The sequence below is a fragment of the Eulemur rufifrons genome, chromosome 3, assembly GCF_041146395.1.
Source record: "Eulemur rufifrons isolate Redbay chromosome 3, OSU_ERuf_1, whole genome shotgun sequence".
Taxonomy (NCBI): domain Eukaryota; kingdom Metazoa; phylum Chordata; class Mammalia; order Primates; family Lemuridae; genus Eulemur; species Eulemur rufifrons.
This window is the reverse complement of record NC_090985.1, coordinates 88,699,556-88,720,824: the sequence shown is the minus strand read 5'-3', so window position 1 is coordinate 88,720,824 and position 21,269 is coordinate 88,699,556.

Sequence of the window (21,269 nt, the reverse complement as noted above, 5' to 3'; positions counted from 1 at the left end):
CCACACTTGTATCTGAAGCAGAAGTATAAATACACGGTTTGTGACTCTAGTGGTGAAATGGGGTGAAAAGGACTGAATTAGATACTGAGATGGTTCAAGTATTGACAACCGACTGCAGGGATCCTGGGTCGGCGATTATAAGAGCAAATGTATTGGATATTTGAGACATCATTGTACTAAACATCTTCTTTGTACCTGAGTTATCAAAAACTAAACTATGTGAATCGCTCCCTCAAAAGCCTCTACCCTGACGAATCCAAAAAATCAAATGTTAGTAAAAGAGAAGAGAGCCAGAGAGAAGCTCTCAAACTTAAAGGAGGAAAACGAAACCTGTCCTCTTTCCAAAAGAAAAGTGCAATGACTCAGAGGAGCTTGATTTCTATAGAAATACCAGCTTTGGCAGTTGTCCATTGACCTTACACTGTCGAGCAGTTTATTAGATTGGAAATGACGAACTCCTTAGCCAAGGGAGGAAAAACTCTATCAGTTACTTATTCTCTTTACATGACTAAATAGAAGTTACTAGATATTGTTCCAGAGCTGCAGATAGCATGGTTCAAGGCAAGAGTTTTAGAGAAAGAGCCACAAAATATTTAATCATCATTCTTAACAAACATTACATCACTTTCTGAAATTGCCACCAAAATTTGATACACACAGAATTTTGCATTGAAGAGACAGGAATTCTACATCTAACTCACTCAAAGCAATCTCTCCTTTACTCAGGAGACATCATATTTCACCAAGTAGAAATTTTTTAAGGGGGGAAAATGCAATGTACTAAATCAACTAAGAAGAATAAATGTAGAAATTAACTCCTGGCACATCTTTTGTTTCAGGCTGTTATACATTGTATTACAATTGCCCCTATTGAATGGCTTCTGAGAGAATTTCTTGCATAATGGCATTTTAGTCATCACTGTAATGTCAACAAACAAGGCAGATTAATGCTTCCAGTCCTGAGCTGTCTTGCTCTCTGCTTATTAGAATTGTAGTCAGATCTTCATTAGAATGAATGACATCTGATTCCATAAGGCAGTCACAACAGAGGCACCTTCTTGCTATGGTGTCACCCTGCAGATGACAATGTAGGCCATTATGAATGACACTCCACAATTCGTTACTTCCTGCCTCAAATTGTAGTTAATCTTTCATCCAAACTGTACACATGTGCAGCTTTAAGTGGCCTATCACAGCGAGTACCCAGTAATGCTGCAAGCACATGGAGACTGACAGAAGGTAAATTGCTTGTCAGGAGGTCTGTATTTCAATTCGCAGCATATTCCAAACACGTCGTGGTGAAAGCACGGCACAACAGCTGCTTTCATTGCTAACTATTTTTGATGTAAATGTCAATAAAGCTCCAGGCCCTTTCATATTTTTGGCCAGGAATGTCCATCTTTCCCTATGCAGGCTGGCAGGTGGAGTTCCATTTATCTACTCTTAGGAACATGTCCTATAATAATGATTGTCTCTGGAGACCGTTTAGAGTGATTGAGAGCAGTGATTGGGACAATGGACTGCTGAATTTCATTGCTGGAGTGGTTGACAGGTGACTGCTTTTATACCCTCTCATCTGGTGGAGTAGGAAATAAAACACACGCTTCCATCCAGTCCACAGGCAATCCCCTCCAGGTTGAAGATCCATACCTCTAGTTTGCTGAATTCATCAGAAAAAAATTAAGAGCCATGGTTATTAAACAACCTTAAATTCCCCAGCAGATCTGGGATTTTTAAAGAGACAACAATGGCATTTATTTTCTGTAGGATTACAGATAGGAAAATTAAACAAACAATTTTGAATGGGATGTGTATGCCTTTGAGGATCTTCCTCCTTCTCCTTGCAAATGGCCCTTTTGGGATACCAGCTGTTCACACCATATAGCAAACTCTGTCTTTTAACTAATGCTCTGAAGAAGATGACTGAAGCTTGACCTTTAGCAGCTGAAAGCTAGCAGATATATTAAAAATCAATTCAAGGATGCCATTTTGAACACATTTGCATTCAAATATGTCAGTATGTTACAGCAGTGAATAAGTTTTATTTTTTTCAGTATAGAGTAAAACTTCATACTCACTCTTTTATGCACATTTATTGAGCATCTGCTATAGGCAAGATATTATACATAAGGGTTAGGGATACAAATTAGAATTAGACAAACACCCACAAAGAGGCAGCCTTTTTTAAGAATAATTTGGAGTGAAGAAAGCTTTAGAATAACTTGCCTTTATATTTTATATCCTTCCTTTGATTCTATTCTTATGTGTTATTTATAATATATATTATTACAGTATTGCAAATAAAATTTGTAATAAATAAATATTAGGACTGTATGCTCTTTTTTTTTCCTACTGATATGAATACTTAATCTGAAAGTTTTCTCTCAAGAAAGGAACATGGGCTTGGGAGTTAGACTGATCTGTTTTCAGTCCAATCTCTACCACTTATTAGCATTCTAACCTTGGGATGATTAAATACCTTTATTTAAACTCTGTTAGCCTCAGTCTCTTCATATGTTAGCTATTAACAGTTAACATGTCCTGAGCATTTACTATGCATTTGATGCTTTATTTATGTTATTTAATTTAATCCTTTCAAAAGCTCTTGAAGTTGGGTGCTTTTATTATCCCATGGCATAACTTGGTTAATAAATGAATGCAGGACTGGAACACATGAAAACTGTTTCTAGAACCTGTATTTTAAATTATTGCTCTAAATTACCTTTAGCAAGATAATGCTAATACCTCAACAGCATTATTGTGTGCCTGACAGTTATGCTGTATAAAAAGTTTATTCTCTTCTCCTTGGAACTGAATCAGTATTCTATGAGAAATGTCAAAAAAGCTGTTGAGAAATCAGAGAGGGTAGCACCTGATTCTCACTTATGAGATCTGAGTGCTTTTCATAGTGGGCTGAAGGATGAGTAAGAGTTAGGTATTGCAGGGCAATTGTAAGCCCAGGGGACTCCGAAGCAGAGGGATGGAGGGAAAGCAGTTAATGGGCTGTTCAGGGATTAGTGAGCCATCTAGTGTCTCTACAAAGGGGGTGTTTTGCAGCCAGGTGGGACTCCAGATTGAAATTTGAAGGCAGATCAATTTGGGCTTAAATCTCTCTCTGTGATTTATCTGATCCCCATTTTTCTTGGGAAATAAAAATGATCTCGGAGTATGATAAGGATTAAGTATAATATATGGAAAAGCACTCAATGACTCCAACAGTGCTTACAATACAAATATAAGGTGATGTATTTGTGCAACTTTATCAACTCTGGTCAAATGTAAACTTCTGAAGGTCAAAACCAAGTCAGTCTTAGTGTTACATCACTTAGTGCCTAGCAGTGTCTTGAACCCAGTAAGTACTAAATTAATATGTGCTGAATGAATAAATGGCAGATCAGATAATTAGGGTAATAATTATCTAATAAATGTCTAATTAGATAATATCATTCTTTCCATATTGTGGAAAAAGACATGTACAGTTCATATAGAACATGATTTGATCTGTACCCAATCATGTGTTATGATTAAATATATAATCAGGTTTCTAATAAATTTTTCTTATGCTATTTACTTTTTTTTCTCCAAGCATGTCTTACCTCAAGTATTATATGATAGAAGTTTTGTGATCTCACTCCGTAACAGTGTCTTAGGGATGGAAATCATCATAGGATAACGTCCTCCTGACCCCAGGAACAGTCTCAAGGACCTGCATCTGGCTCCTGGCAGACTTCCCAAGGAGCTACATGAGCAGCTGTGCGATGGAGGCCACCCTGCAAAAGAGGTCTGGTATCCAGGGTCTTTAGCTTTCATTTGATAGACATTATCAGATTCATTTCAAATACAACAATAAACTCTAGCTATATACCACTTCAAGGGACATAACTTTCAAAATGATAAAAAATATTTGAAAATTGAGAAAAAATTTATCAGATAAATTCTAACCAAAAAAATGTATAATCACATTGATATGAGTTAAATGGGATTTAGGCAGTGTATCAACTTCCCTAACCACTACCCTAAGACTGTTGTGTATTTTTCATGGCTTTATTTTTATATTTCTAATGCTTACACATGTACGTATCCAAAATTATATAGTATTTTTTGTGTTTAAAATTTTGCATAAATGTTAGTGTACTGCATCATTCTAATTCTTAATTTTTTTTGTCTTCACACTCTAAGTTTTTTAATTTTTCTCTTACATCTGCATAATTTTTTTTAAATTGACAAATAAAAATTGTGTACATTTATAGTGTACAAAATGATATCTAGATATGTGTATACATTGTGGAATGACTAAGTTAAGCTAATTAACTGATGCATTACCTCACGTACTTATCATTTTTATTTGTGGTAAGAATACTTAAAATCTCTCTCAGCAATTTCCAAGCATACAATGCATTGTTTAGTATTAACTATAGTCACCATGTTGTACAATAAATAGATCTCTTGAACTTATGCCTCCTAACTAAAATTTTGGATCCTTTGGCCAACATCTCCCCAGTCCTCACCCTCCACTCAGCCCTGGGTAACCACCATTCTACTCTCTACCTCTATGAGTTTGACATTTTTAGATTCTATGTATAAGTGAGATCATGCAGTATTTGTCTTTCTTTACCTGGCTTCTTTCACTTAATGTCTTCCAGGCTCATTCGCATTGTTCCAGATGACAGAATTTCTTTCTTTTTTAAGCCTGACTAGTATTCCATTTTGTATGCATACCACATTTATTAACCCATTCATTCATTGATGGAACTTAGGTTGATTCCATATCTTGGCTGTTGTAAATAGTGCTGCAATGAACATTGGAGTGCAGGTATCTCTTCATACTGATTGCATATCTTTTGGATATATAGCCAGTAGTGGGATTCCTGAATCATACAGTAGTTCTACATTTAAGTTTTTGAGGAAACTTCATACTATTTTCCATAATGACTGTACTAATTTACATTTCCATCAGCAGTGTACAAGAGTTCCCTTTTCTCTACATCCTCATCAACACCAGCAAGTCTTTTGTCTTGTTGAAAACAGCCATTTAACAGGGGTAAGGCAATATCTCATTGTGGTTTTAATTTGTATTTCCCTGATGATTAGGATGTTGAGCATTTTTTCATATACCTTTTGGCCATTTGTATACAAGAAAAGATACAAATGAAATATCTATTCAGGTCCTTTGCCCACTTTTAAACCAGGTTATTTGTTTTCCTGCTATTGAGTTGTTTGAGTTCCTTATATGCTTTGGATATTAACCCCTTAACAGCTATATGGTTTGAAAATATTTTCTTTCATTCCAATAGAGTAAAGAGACAATGATTCTCTTTACTCTATTGATTGTTTCCTTTGTTGTGCAGAGCTTTTTTATTTGATATAATTCCATTTATCCCAGCACTTTGAATATCATCCCACTGTCTCCATCCTCCATTGTTTTTGATGAAATGTCAGCTGTTAAATGTATTGAATTTTTCTTGTATGTGACGAGTCAGTGGTTTTTATGTATTTATTTATTTGCTGCTGCTGCTTTCAAGATTTTCTCTTTATCTTTGGGTCTGAGGGTAAGAACAGCAACATATTTCTTTCAGAGTGATGCCTGTCCTCTACAAATGTTGTACTGAGTTGAGGTGGTAGCCTGTGGTCTTTTCTGCTTGCTTCCCCTGGCATAGAATTTGGGCCCTTTGAATAAGCTAGAACAATGGTGATCACAGCCCAGTATTCCTGGTCTACCATACCTAGAGTACTGCTTTTACTCTGCAAATGGGAACTGGATGGAGGCTATCTCAGCCACGTCTAGTTTACATTTTCAGTAAGATGAAGTATGGGGAATAAGAGATACTGTTGGCCTGCACTTCCTGGGGAGAAATTATTGCCCTAGGCTGGGAGCTGGGATGAAAAGGAGCCCCATCTCCTTGGCCACACTAGTCCAGAGTAGAGAATCCATCATTTTGAGCTGGGGGAGTGGAGGAAAGAGGACAGATTATGGCTCAGGTGCTACAGATTCTCCTGGGTATAACTGAGACTTAGTAGATTTTCTCGAAACATTTTTCTCCATTTTCTGTATGCCCTAAGGATGATTTCTAGAGACTGTCAGTTATTGCATGTTTGCATGATTCTTTGACCAATTATGGTTGTTTTTTTTTTTTTTTCATGGAGTTTCTCACACTACCATTCTGGAATGCTTCTAATGTATTATTTTTATGATAAAACATAAAATACAGACAGAAAAATCCATCAAAGTATGTCCAAAAATCAGTTTTAGAACATTTCCACCATCCCAGATATTTCCATTATGCCCTTATTTTGGCATTCTACTCATCTCCATTTCTATCCCTCAGTACCACTGTTTTGCCCTCTTTCACTGTAGATTGGTTTTGACTGTGATTAAATTTCACATAAATGAAACCCATAATGCATTTTTCTACTGATCTCAGAAAATAAGATAGAATGATATGCTCTTCAACATTTACTAGAAAACACATGTGCAGCTATTTGAATAAGATGTATTTTTTTAATAGATTAAGTTTAATTATTGATTCAATTTCTTTAATGGTCATAAAATTATTCTAACCTTTTTTTTTAGTCAAATGATGTTATAATTTTCAAGGAATTTCTCTATCTTGCCCACATTTTCTTGTCTTACTGTACTAGCTAAAACATTTGGCACAATGCACAATGGGAGATATGTTAATAATTATTTTCGCTCACTATTAAGAATACAATCAACTTTTGCATACAATTTCTCTGCCATTCTCTCTCTTAATCTGGAGATCCCATAGAGTACATGGTGGATCTTCCCAAGGAAATGCTACATCTTTTAATTGTTCTTTCATGTTTTAATGTCATTTTTCTCCCTGTGTTGCATTATAAGTGAATTTCTTAATTATCTTTTCTCTTTACCTCTTCCTAATAAAATTTGATTAAGTTTATTGATTTTTTATCTCAAAAAATTTTAATTGATTCTCTTCCAAATCTACTCATTTTTATTTCTATCAATTTTACTTTTATGATGCCTAATTATTGGACCTCCACATAGCTCTTTTAAAATTCTATGTATTTAAAAGTCCCTTATATTTTTATTATGATATTATATTATAACATAATATTATTCATTGGTGTGGTGTGTTCTTCCAAGGTCATATTTACTTGGGTTATCTTTTTAAGCACACTTTTTAATATTTGGGGGGATTTATTTTGGAGACTCTTCTTGAATTAGCATTTTGTCCCCCTACCTCTACACACACATACTTTTCTCTCTGTAGTTGTGCGGTAGTATTTCCACTTGGCTTCTGAGGTCCTAGTTCACAGCTAGATCTTATCATGGCTGCCCAGGGCTTCTACCTTGTGTCAATATTGAGTATTGCTAGTGTCAAGGTTTTCAAAGTATAAAGCTTTATATATAAACAATAGTCACAGGTGATGGTCAGTTGCAGCTCCCTCACAGATACCCATCTCCTCCAACCTTGACCTTTGCTTATGGGTAGGGGAACTTCATTGTAGTCCCTGATTTTGAGCAGTGAACTCGGCTTTAGTTCCTTGTCTCATGTGGTCCACTATTATTTCTTTTACACAACAGGAGATAAACTTCCTATCCAACATCACCTGTTCTAAAACCCAGACCCCACCAGTACCCAATTTCAGCCCAGCTTGCTTTCTGTGGCTGTTTTATCACTGATCTAAAAAATTGCCTTATGTTAAGGGCAATGATTTTTTTTTTTTTTAATTGTCATGTTTTATCCTTACTACTAGGCATTTACATGGTATGAGAGTATGGGGACTTAAAGTATGAATTTAAAATGCAATTTAATTTTTTTTCACAGAATTATTACATACTATAAAATTCACCCATTTTAAGTATACAGTGGATAAGTTTTAGTAAATTTATATGGCTATAAAATTATCACCACAATCCAGTCTTATATAACATTAATAACATTTCCATATCCCCCAAAAGTTTCCTCATGCCTACATTTCATCACTTGCTGATCTTATTGCCTCTTCAGGTAACTTTTTATCTGATTTTTGTCACAGAATGCTAGCGTTTTCAGAAATTTCAGAAATTTAGTCTTTGGGGTCTTTTTTTTTCACTTGACATAAAGTTTTTGAGGTTAATCAATTTTTATATGCATCAAATTTGTTCCTTTTTATTAGGGATTCCATTGTTATGGCTATATTGCATTATTTCCAGTTTTTTACTATTATGAATAATGCTGTCACAAACATTTTTGTACAAGTTTTGATGTGACCACATATTTGTATTCTCTAGGGTAGAAATCTAGGAATTTAAATTGCTTTCCTATGGAAAGTGCATGGTTCATTTAAGAAACTTTTAAATTGTTTTCCAACATTGCTATACCATTTTACATTCTCACCAAGAATGTGTGAGGGTTTCTGTTTCTCTAAATTTTTGCCAACCTTTGTTATTATATATGTTTTTGATTATAGCCTTTCTAATGTGAATTAAATGATATCTCCTTTCCTAATGGTTAATAATGTCGAGAATCTTTTAATATGTATGGAATTTGTACACCTTCTTTAGTGAAATATCTATTCAATTATTTTGACCATTTAAAAATTGAATTATTTGTCTTATTAATAAGTAAAATACCATCATGACTAGGAGGCTTTTGTTATTTTTTTTAATAACTTATTGTTCTCAGCTAGGTCATACATGCTATTTTCTTCAAGCTCAAATTGATTCTCTATTTCCTTCTCCAGGAGTACTATCCTCTTCCAAAAGTAAATTCATTTACTGTAACTCCTGGATGACCCAAGTAGTGAATCTGGGTGTGCTCATCAAATAAGGCATGCTGATTTTTCCAATAATTTTTTTTCATTGGAAGACTCTTACTTTTTATTAGTTTTTGGAGGTGCAAAATTGAATAGTAGTGCACAGTTTTCAGGGAGAAACCTGAACCAATTCTAAATTTAATTTTTTTTCTGTCCATATGGTACGCTAATGAGCCAGGTAGTTAACTTTAAGCCACAAAAAGCTTCCTAAAGTGAGCTAACAATTTTAAAAGACCAGAAGGACCTTGGTTGATGCTAATGTTAAATGCAAAATAATAGTGTTGGAAAACTTGAAATTTGATTCAAATTATTTAGATTTCTATTAATATTTGATCTTGAGGTCTATTTGGCTTCCCAAAGCCTAGTCCATTGCTAGATCTTTTGTCTGCTCTTTCCTTCCTTTTCTTTTTTTCCTTTTACAATTAAATGACTTTTAGTATATTCACAGAGTTGTCCAAGCTTTACCACAATTAATTTTAAAGCATTTTAATTACCCCCAAAACAAGACCTGTTTGCCTTTTTATTCAAAATTCTTTGAGTCCCCTTAACCACACAGAACCACTGATGTACTTTATTTCTATACAGATTTGCCAATTCTGGCTATTTCATATAAATAGAATCATACTATATGTGGTACTTTGTGGCTGGCTATTTCACTTAGTGTCATGTCTTCAAAGTCCATCCACACTGTAGCATATATCAGTACTTATTTCTTTTTGTTGCCAAAAAATATTCAATCCTGTGGATATATCATATTTTATTTATACATTCATCAGTTGGTGGACATATGCATTGTTTCTACTTTTTGTCTATTATAAATAATGCTGTTATGGGAATTCCTGTACAAGCTTTGGTGTGGACATGTGTTTTTTTTCTCTTGGGTATATATTGTTGATATATAACATGATGCCAAACATGTTAACTCTATGTTTAACCATTCAAGGTACTAATAGACTGTTTTCCAAAGTGGTCATATAATTTTACATTTCCACCAAAAGGGTATGAAGCTTCCAATTTCTACAAATACTTTATAAGATATAATATTTGAAAAAGTTTCCCAAGTCTAGTCTGTGTGTTATTTTTTTTACCTTCTTAATGTTGTATTCTCTGAAGGCCAAAAGTTCTTAATTTTGATGTCCAATTTATCTACTTTTTCTTTCATTGCTTACACTTTGGTGTCATTTAAAAAACAACTACCTAATCCAAGGTCTCCATAATTTATGTTCATGTTTTCTTCTGAAAGTTTTATAGTTTTAACTCTTACATTTAGGTATTTGATTGATTTTGAGTTAATTTCTGTATAGAGTGTAGGTAGAAGTCCAACTTCATTCTTTTGCAGGTGGATATCCACTTGTCCCATCATCATTAGTTGAAAAGACTATTCTTTTCCCCATTTAATTGTCTTAGCATCCTTGGTGAAAATAAACTGACTGTAAATGTGAAATATTTCTGGACTTGATTCTGTTCCATTGCTCTATATGTCTTATCCTTGTGTCAGTATTACACTGTCTTGGTTACTGAAGCTTTGTAGCAAATTTTGAAATCAGTGTGAGCTCTCAATTTTTATTCTTTTTCAAGATTGTTTTGCCTATTCTGGGTTCCTTACATTTACCCCTGAATTTTAGTTCAGTTGATCATTTTCTACAAAGGAGCCAATTGGTATTTTCATAAGGATTGTGTTGAATCTGTAGACCAATTTCAGTAGTATTTCCATTTAACAATATTATACCTTCCAATATATAAACAGGAATATGTCTTTCATTTATTTAGGTCTTCTTTAATTTCTTTCAACAATGTTTTATGGTTTTCAGAGTAAAATTTTATGTTACTTTTTAAATTTATTCTTAAGTATTTTATTCTTTTTATGCTATTACAAATGGAATTGTGTTCTTAATTTCATTTTCAGTTTGCTTATTGCTACTATATGGAGATATAACTCATTTTTAAAATTTATATCAAACTATTACAGGGGAGCAAATCTTTTGGTTACATGGATCACTTTTGTAATGCTTGAGTCATGGTTATAAGTGTGCCAGTCACCCAAACAGTGTTCATTTTACCTGATAGGTAGGTTTCTGCCAATCCCCTCCTCTCTCCTGATAGATTTCCATTGAGTTATACTTCCCTATGTGCACATGTGTGCTCATTGGTTAGTTCCAATTTAATAGTGAGTACGTGTGGTGTTTGTTTTTCCATTCTTTAGATATTTCACTTAGAATAATAGTCTTCAGTTCCATTCATATTGTTCATCCTTCTTTGTGGCTGAGTAGTATTCAATGGTATACACATACCACATTTGTTAATCCATTCATGAATTGATGGGCATTTGGATAGATTTCACATCTTTGCAATTGTGAATTGTGCTGCTATAAACATTCAAGTGCAGGTGTATTTTTGATAAAATGACTTCTTTTCCTTTGGGTAAATATCCAGCAGTGGAATTGCTGGATTGAATGATAGGTCTACTTTTAGTTCTTTGAGGAATCTCCATACTGTTTTCCATAGAGGTTGTACTAATTTGCCATCCCACCAATGGTGTATAAGCATTCTTTTCTCTCTGCATTCATGTCACATCTATTGTTTTCGGACTATTTAATAAAGCCATTCTAACTAAGGTAAGGTTATATCTCATTGTGGTTTTAATTTGCATTTCCCTGATGGTTAGTAACGTTGAGCATTTTTTCATATGTTTATTGGTCATTGGTCTATCTTCTTTAGAAATGCTTTTGTTCATGTATTTTGCCCACTTTTAATGGGGTTGTTTGATTTTTTTCTTGCTGATTTGCTTGAGTTCTTTGTAGAGTCTGGTTATTAGCCCTATATTGGATTATAGCTTGCAAATATTTTCTCCCATTCTATAGGTTGTCTATTTGCTATGGTTATTATTTCCTTGGCTGTGCAGAAGCTTTTTAAGTTAATCAAGTCCCATTTATTTATTTTTATTGTTGCTGTAATTACCATTGGGGTCTTCTCTATCAATTCTTTGCCTAGGCCAATAAATAGAAGAATTTTTCCAGCATTTTCTTCTATAGTTCTTATGGTTTCATGCCTTACATTTAACTCTTTTATTCATCTTGAATTAATTTTGTAGTGGTGAGAGATATGGATCCTGTTTTGTCGTTCTGCATGTGGCTATCCAGTTGTCCCAGCACCATTTATTTAATAGGCGTTCATTTCCTCAGTGTATATTGTTGTCTGCTTTGTCAAAGATAGTTGACTGTATGTGGATGGTTTTATGTCTGAGTTTTCTGTCATGTTCCATTTGTGTATATCTCTATTTTTATGCCAATGCTATGCTGTTTTGGTTACTATAGTCTTGTAGTAGATATTAAAGTCTGGTAAAGTGATGCCTCCAGAATCGTTCTTTTTGCTTAAGATTGCTTTGACTATTTTGGCTCTTCTCTAGTTCCAAAAAAAGCATAGAATTATTTTTTCTAAATCCATGAAATATGACATGGGTATTTTTATGGGAATTGCATTGACTCTATGAATCATTTTGAGTAGTATGGACATTTTAACAATGTTGTTTCTACTGATCCATGAGCATGGTATGCTTTTCCATTTGTTTGTATCATCAGTGATTTCTTTCCTTAGTGTTTAATAGTTCTTTTTGTAGAGTTCTTTCACCTCCTTGGTTAAGTATATTCTTGGGATTTTATTTTCTTTGTAGCTTTTCTGAATGATATTGAGTCTTACATTTGACTCTCAGATTGACTGTTATTGGTGTCTATGAATACTATTGATTTGTATACATTTATTTTTTAACCTGAGATTTTGCTGAATTTATCAATTCCAGGAATCTCTTGGTGGAATCTTTGAGGTTTTCTAGATATAAGGTCATATCATCAGCAAAAAGCAATAGTTTTAACTCCTCCTTCCCAATTTGTATACCCTAATTTCTTTCTCTAAATGAATCAAAAACAAGAAAATAATACAGAAGATCTATTACACAAAAAGTTGATTCTTTGAAAAGATAAACAAAATTGTTAGGCTTCTTGCTAGATTAACAAGGAATAGAAGAGAAAAGACTCAAATAAGCTCAATCAGAAATGAAAAAGGAGATATTACAACTGATACCACAGAAATACAAAATATCAACTGTGAATACTATGAAAATCTCTATGTACATAAACTCAAAAATGTAGAGGAAGTGGACAAATTCCCAGAAACACACAACCTCCCAAGACTCAATCAGGAAGAAATAGAACTCCTGAACAGACCAATGATGAGCAGTGAGAATGTAGCAGCAATAAAAAATCTTCCAACAACAAAAAAATCCCCAGACCAGATGGATTCACAGCCAAATTTTATCAGATCTACAAAGAAGAGTTGGTATCCATATTGAAGAAATTATTTCATAACATCAAGAAGGAGGAAATCCTCCCCAATTCATTCTATGAAGCCAACATCACCTTGATACCAAAGCCAGGAAAGGACACAGAAAAAAAAAAAGAAAGAAAACTACAGACCAATATCATTTATGAATATAGAAATATAGATGTGAAAATCCTCAGTAAAATACTAGCAAACCAAATTCAGCAGCACATCAAAAAAATAACCCACAATGACAAAATGGGCTTCATCCCAGGGATGCAAGGATGGTTTAACATACATAAATCAATAAATGTGATTCACCACACAAATAGAACCAAAAACAAAGATCATATGATCATCTCAATAGATGCTGAAAAAGCATTTGACAAAATTCCACACCCTTTTATTATAAAAACTCTCAAGAAATTTGGCATAGAAGGAACATATCTGAAAATTATAAAAGCCATATATGACAAACCCACAGCCAGTATCATATTGAATGGGAAAAATTGAAAGCATACTCACTAAGAACTGGAACAAGAAAAGGATGCCCACTGTCACCACTTCTATTCAACACAGTGCTGGAAGTCCTAGCTAGAGCAATAGCTCATTTTTTAATATTGACCTTGTATTCTGCAAGCTTGTGGAACATGATTATTAGTTCTAATACTTTTTAGTGTATTCCTTATGATTTTCTATATACATGATCATGCCATCTTCAAATAGAGATAGCTTTACTTCTTCCTTTCCAATATGGATAACTTTTATTTTTTTTTTTTTGGTGTTTATTGTACTCTCTAGCATCCCTAGTATGATATTGAATCAGTCATGAGAACATTTATCCTGTCTTTGACCTTGATTTTTAAAAAGAAGGTACGCAGTCTTTCACCATTAAGTATGACATTAGCTGTGGGTTTTTAGTAGGTGTTCTTTTATTAAGTTAAGGACTTCTCTTTTATTCTTAGTTTGTTTCATATTTTTATCATGGAGGAATGTTGAATATTCTTTTGGTTTGCTTAATTAAAGTGAAATTTACATAGCAAAAAATTAACCTTTTTAAAGAGAACAATCCAGTGGCATTTAGTACATTCAAAATTTTGTGCAACCACTACCTATATCCAGTTCCAAAACATTTTCATCACCCCAAAAGGAAATCTGTAGCCCTTTAGCAGTTGCTCCCATTCCTCTCCTTCCCCCATCCCCTAGCAACTACCAGTCTTTCTGTTTTTATGGATTACCCCATTCTGGATATTTCATATAGATGAACTCATATAATACATGACCTTTTGTATCAGGCTTCTTTCACTTAACATTTTTTTTAAATTGATACATAGTAGTTATACATATTTATGTTGTACATGTGATATTTTGATGCATACATACAATGTGTTATGATCAAATCAGAGTAATTGAGATGTCCATCATCTCAAATATTTATCATTTCTTTGTACGGGGAACATTCCAAATATTCTAGCTATTTTGAAATGTACAATAAATGTTTGTTAACTGTAGTCACCCTACTGTGCTATCAAACACCAGAACTATTCTATTAATAGCTAACTGTATTTTTATCACACTAACTAACCCCCTCTACCCTTTCCAGCCTCTGGAACCACCATTCTACACTGCCTCCACGAGATCAGTTTATTTTAGCTCCCGCATATTGAGAATATGCAATATTTGTCTTTGTATGACTGGCTTATTTCACTTAACATAATGCCCTCCAGTACCATCCGTGTTGTTGCAAATGACAGGATTGCATTCTTTTTTGTTTGTTTGTTTGATATGGGGTCTTACTATATCACCCAGGCTGGTCTTGTTTACCCTTTTAAGACAAGGACCATGTTTTTAAATTATTTATAGTCTTTTTAGCACCTACCAAAGCATCTTTTATATAGTAGGTTCCTGAAAATGGTCGAATGATTTTAGACTTAGTCTGGAAGTCTTATCACCTAGTCTTCATTTACTAGTGACTCCACATATCACTTGCAGAGGCAATATCACATAATGGTTAAGAAATTTGACTCTGGGCCGGGCGCGGTGGCTCACGCCTGTAATCCTAGCACTCTGGGAGGCCGAGGTGGGCGGATCGTTTGAGCTCAGGAGTTCGAGACCAGCCTGAGCAAGAGCGAGACCCCATCTCTACTAAAAATAGAAAGAAATTATATGGACAGCTAAAAATATATATAGAAAAAAAAATTAGCCGGGCATGGTGGTGCATGCCTGTAGTCCCAGCTACTCGGGAGGCTGAGACAGGAGGATCGCTTGAGCTCAGGAGTTTGAGGTTGCTGTGAGCTAGGCTGACGCCACGGCACTCACTCTAGCCTGGGCAACAGAGTGAGACTCTGTCTCAAAAAAAAAAAAAAAAAAAAAAAAAAAGAAATTTGACTCTGGATTCAGATTATCTAATTCATATCATATCTATACCACTTTTTAGTGTGGGTCCTTAGCAAATTAGTTAACTTTCAATACCTAATTTTTTACATCAGTATAATGGGGATAATAATGGCCCCTGCTATATAGATTTATCGTGTGGATTAAATATGTGAAAGTACTTATAATAGTGTCAATCACACAGCACTCAATAAATGTTAACTATTATCATTATTATTAATATTCAACACTACAGCTTTCTCATTCTATGGAGGAAAAAACGATTTCAACCAGACTCAAGAAATCATTATAAAGAAGATCCAGTGGACCAAATTGATGAACACAAGCCAGTCCATCTTGAATTCAAATAACTGGACCAGGATATCTGATTGCCATCCCTACTAAAGAACTAAGTGGAAACTACTCTTGGACATGATCTGATAGTGAGTAAATTCACTCCCTGAGTTCATTTTGCTCAGTTCTGTGAGATGGATTATCTCTCCAATGTAGTTAGTTATCATTTAATGTCATACATTTGTCTAAGTGAGCTTTTGTGCCATATGAAATCTTTGTTATCTACAAAAAGTACAGTGTAAGTATAAAACCCAAGCAAACCTTCCTTAGCTAACAATGTGTGTTGTTCAACAAGACACCAGAGCTGGTTAATGCCACAAACATTGTGTCTGTTAACAGTTGGGTTGAAAGACTAGGGTATACTCTACTCTCCCAAGTGATAACACAACTGTCATTCAGAATCTGTGTCTTGCTTTGTTTCAAAACCCTGGAGCATATGGCATTTGTATCTCAGACCTTAGGGAATTTCTTTTTTAAGTTTAGCTCTACAGCTCCTTTCTTCATTATGAAATGGTCTAATTTATTTTCTTCTTTTTTCTTTGTAACAGTGGAATAATTTTTTTATTTTTAAAATTGACAGATAAAATTGTATTTACTATGTACATGAAGTATATATACATTGTTTTGAAGTATATATCATTGTGGGGTGACTAAATCTAGCTAATTAACATATGGATTACCTTATATAGTTATTTTTGTGGTGAGAACACTTTACATTCACTGTCTTAGCATTTTTCAAGAATACACTATATTGTTAACTATAGTCATCTTGTTATACAATAGATCTCTTGAATTTATTCCTATCTAATCAAAATTTTATATTTTTTGATCAACATCTCTTTCTTATTAGAAAGAAATATGCATGGAGAAACATTAATTATATTCTCTGTGAAGCAATAAAATTATGAACAATTCAAAATAAACATAAAGGAGTTTTAGCAAGGGTCAGCTAGAAAACAGCTTTCATTTTAGGAAAATCATATACAGAACCATGTTGAGAATATGACATTTAGTCACCATGAATACTTCACTTGACTCTCTTTTTTAAAGTAGCTAGAATGGAAATCATATGATGATAATCAAGGCACTGAACTTGGTTATTCTTTCTGGCAAAAAGTGGCACAATTGTAAAGGAAACCATTTGGGTTATATCATCTAAAATTAATAATGATTTTATGCTAGGGTTAGTGATTATTTACTAAGTATTTACTATGAATCACAAACTATAGAAACTAGTTTATGTACCTCTTTCCACTGAACTCACACCTACTTTACAAGGCAAGTAAATCTCTCCCCATTTACAGAAGAGGAAAATGAGGGTTGAGGAAATACCTGATTCACTGAAGAACCTCAGTTCTTAAATTCAAGAGCCAGGACTTATTTCAACTATAACTGTAAGCTCATGCCAATTCTCTTGTACACTTCGGCTTCTGCTTAGTTTACTGTTTATCATTCATTTATATTAATAATTTTAAAAATCAAAGACGTATAAATCAAAGACTCACCTTATTCTTTTGGCAGCTTTCCAGTGGTCCACACTATCTTCTCTGATTTTTACCTTAACTATCCTTCCTTTCAGCTCCTCTTATGGAGTGAATTAACATTTTTCTTTTTTCACTCCCAAACAAGAGCAACAAGATCTTGGTCCTATTTCTATTTAACTATCAGTTTTCACTTCCACTGCTTGAAATCAGTCTGTCCTTGGGCTCTGAGGTTCCCTGTGACTTATTTTTGACCCCAATTTATATGAATGAGTTTGTATAAAATCCCTTCTCTTAGTCATGTTTTCCATTCTTTCCCTTTGGTCAGACTGCCTGAGATCAAACTATCCAAGTCTGGAGTCTATAATTATTTCCCTAACTCTTAAAAATATCAAATAGAGGCAGAGAAAATTCATCATTAGATTTTTCGTATGCTTTATTCTTATGACCCTTGTCCATGCCCACAGGAAAGTGTATTTGGTTTACTCTACCAATGTGTCTGGCCCATCATATGTGGGTCACTGCAATATACGTAGCTAACTTATAGCCCAGAATAACTCTGTCTGCCTAGATCCTTGCCAACCTCAGCCCATGGGAAGTGTCACTTTCTCCAGCAAGTTGACTATTTGCTTTTCTTCCCCAATGCCTATCACACCTATAATCTAATGTCTAATACTCAATTTAAAACTAACTTTTAATGTTTCACACAGAGTAGATGTAGATTTATTCTCCAGAGTAGATGTAAGCTCCTTGAGGTTGTATCTGAGTTACTTTTTATTTCACTGGTGCCATTTCTTCCAGTCAAAACTATATATTTTTTTCATACAAATTTATATTAAGAAACTCTAATTTTTGTCAATGCTGGCTAGTTTTCACCATCTATTTCTGTAAAATTGTAGCTTACATTTTGTGGCTTGAATTTCCCACCCTGTCCAGCTCTGCCTTCCTGAGACAAAGCTGGTCTCAATTTGAGGTCCAGCTATATTTTAGTCTCACCATTGCTATGACTCTAGGCCATTGAAAATCAAGAAAATCTCTCAAATGTGAATTGTGGCTAAAACAAGAACAGGACATTGAAGCTCTTTATTTTTTCTGAAAAATTGTTAATAGGTCTGCCTTGGCTGGGCGTGGTGGCTCACGCCTGGAATCCTAGCACTCTGGGAGGCTGAGGCGGGTGGATCTCTCGAGGTCAGGAGTTCGAGACCCCGTCTCTACTAAAAATAGAAAGAAATTATCTGGCCAACTAAAATATACATATATACAAAAAATTAGCCAGACATGGTGGCGCATGCCTGTAGTCCCAGCTACTCGGGAGGCTGAGGCAGTAAGATCGCTTAAGCCCAGGAGTTTGAGATTGCTGTGAGCTAGGCTGATGCCACGGCACTCACTCTAGCCCGGGCAACAAAGCGAGACTCTGTCTCAAAAAAAAAAAAAAAAAAAAAAAATAGGTCTACCTTTTGGGTTTGGCACTTAGTGATCAATTCCTAGCTGTGTTGACAGATTGCTTGTGAGAGGAGGGTCCTATAGTGTTACTGATATGAGTGGAGGTAAACTTCAGTTTTTAAGTAGTTTATTAAGTCTACATTATTGAACTGCTAAAACGAAGTGCTATTTTCCTTCTGTAATGCTTCTTATTTAAAACAGCTGTATTACTCTATGTAAGATCTGAAGTTGGTGGAAGGAGGAATTTGATATAAATATAATTAATATTTGAAGATTATTCAAGAATATCTTTGTTTTTTTGTCATTTGAAATATATTATCCTTAAACTTATCTTTAAGAAAATCTAAAATTATTTCTATATAATTTATTATTGTTAGCATTAAGATTATGTCTTGGATTGTACATTTTTTTATTCTACAAGAAAACTATTCATTCCGACATCTGTTATCTAAGCTATTTAAAAAAATGACTAATTAGAGAGTATGCTTAAAAAATTTTCCATTTTTTTCATAATTCTTTTACATTCAGAAGCTTGAATAATTGATTGAAGGAAAGAACATTTCATGCTTTAAGACTGTCTTTTCCATTGTATGCAGCATTATTTAAGAAGGAACTAATGTGGAAAGCTAAATTGGTAACATAATAATTTAGATTATCTCCTCAAATTTACACATTTCACAATAACGTATTTGTTGGAAAAGGCATCAGGGGAACTTAGGCTTACAAATTGATTGCAACTCCCCAAAGTCATTAGAATAATAAATTTATAGATTTTAATCTTTGTATTTTATATATGCAAACCAGATGAACCAAAACATTTGTTCTTTTTCCCTTTGGCAGTAAAGATGATTCCACATCAAAATACAATGTGAAATATGAAAAATTATACCTTTTTGAGTATTTTAGATCATTTTTAAATCTCAGAGTCCCACCAAGTTAGGGACATAAACACAGGCGGGTTTAAGACATGAGCCCAGTAAACTGTGGCTGTACTTCCTGGGAGAGATGTTTCCTTTGTGAAATCCAGCTCATGATGTAGGTGAACTTGTCTGGAAGGGAACCATTCCAGACCTGTAGAAGTTTGAACACAAACATATCCTCTTCCCCATGTCGACGCACCACAAGGGCTATCCCAGGGTCCTGCAGGGTCACATCACCGCACCCACACTTTCTGTCGGGGCTTGGGTTGGAATCAAGAAAGAGAGGTGTAATGATGAAAGACCATGGTGGAGCGTAGCTGGAAACTGGACAAAGTCAAAAAAATGAACAGCGTATAATGCTTTTGCTACTCTTTGTTGTGGAGGGGCAGGGTACTCCCCTTTTTGTTTTTCCAAATAATTTTAAGGTTCAGTTGGTCTGCACAACAACTGCCTGTCCAGTAGGGTAATGTGGAGTGCCAGTGATGTGGCCAATGCTCCAGTCTTGTAAAATAGTCTGGAAGACAGCTACAGTGTAACAGGGTCCATTATCAGTCTTTACAGTATGAGGAAGCCCTATATAAGTGATGGAGTTTAACAAATGAGTGATAGCATGGGAGACACGCTCACCCCGTAATGGAGTGGCATGGATCATTCCTAAGTGTCAACAGTTACATGTAGATATCGAAGGCGCCCGAAGGCAGGGACATGAGTAACGTCCATTTGCCAGAGTGAGTTAGGAGTTAGGCCAGAGGGTTAACCCCAGGTGATAAAGGCACACCTTGTACAGCCTGACAAGCTGAGCAGGCATGTATTATGCTTGTTTCTGGGTAATGGGAAACCGTTTAATAAGCGTTTGAGCATTTTGGTGAAAGAACTCACGGGATGTTATGGCATTTTTAAAGGCATTAGTGGAATATATGTGGTAGGAAATGAGATGACCAACAGCATTATTTCCTTCTGTCAGAGGTCAGGCAAAGGGGTATGAGCATGAATATGAGAAATAAAGAGGGGATGTCACTGGATATCTAATAAGCACTGTAGAACAAGGAATTGTTGAAGTAAAGTTTGATTAGGTGTATCCTTAATGATAGCATTTTTGATACGGAGAACACAATAGGATACATAATGGGAGTCGATGATGTTTAGGGGTTCTAATGGAAATGTTTTTAAAGCTAATATAAGTGCCCCTGATTCTGCTTATTGAGTGGAGGGAAAGCTGGAGGTGGATAAATATTTCCAATCACCATCTTTCCACGCAATTCCTGCTTTAGATGATCTTCCTGAGCCATCTATGAACACTGGGTGGCGAGAAGAGGTGTAGGGGAGAGTTTTGTAAGCAGTTGTACAGGAAGTGAGAGAGTTGAGAGAAGCTTGTCAGAGGAGTGATAGAAGGAAAGAGAACTTACATAACTTGCAAGGGCTGATTGCCAAAGTAAAGAATTATGTAAAGTTGCTTCAGAGCAGTTTTTAGGAATAGGCAAGGGGAGAAAAGGTTTTGGAGGGAGTATGAGGTAGAAATAATCATTCCAAAGGAATGATGTGAGGTGTTAATTGGCCTATAAGAGCAGTTGGAGATAGGGGGTGTTGAAGATAAATAAAAGAACTG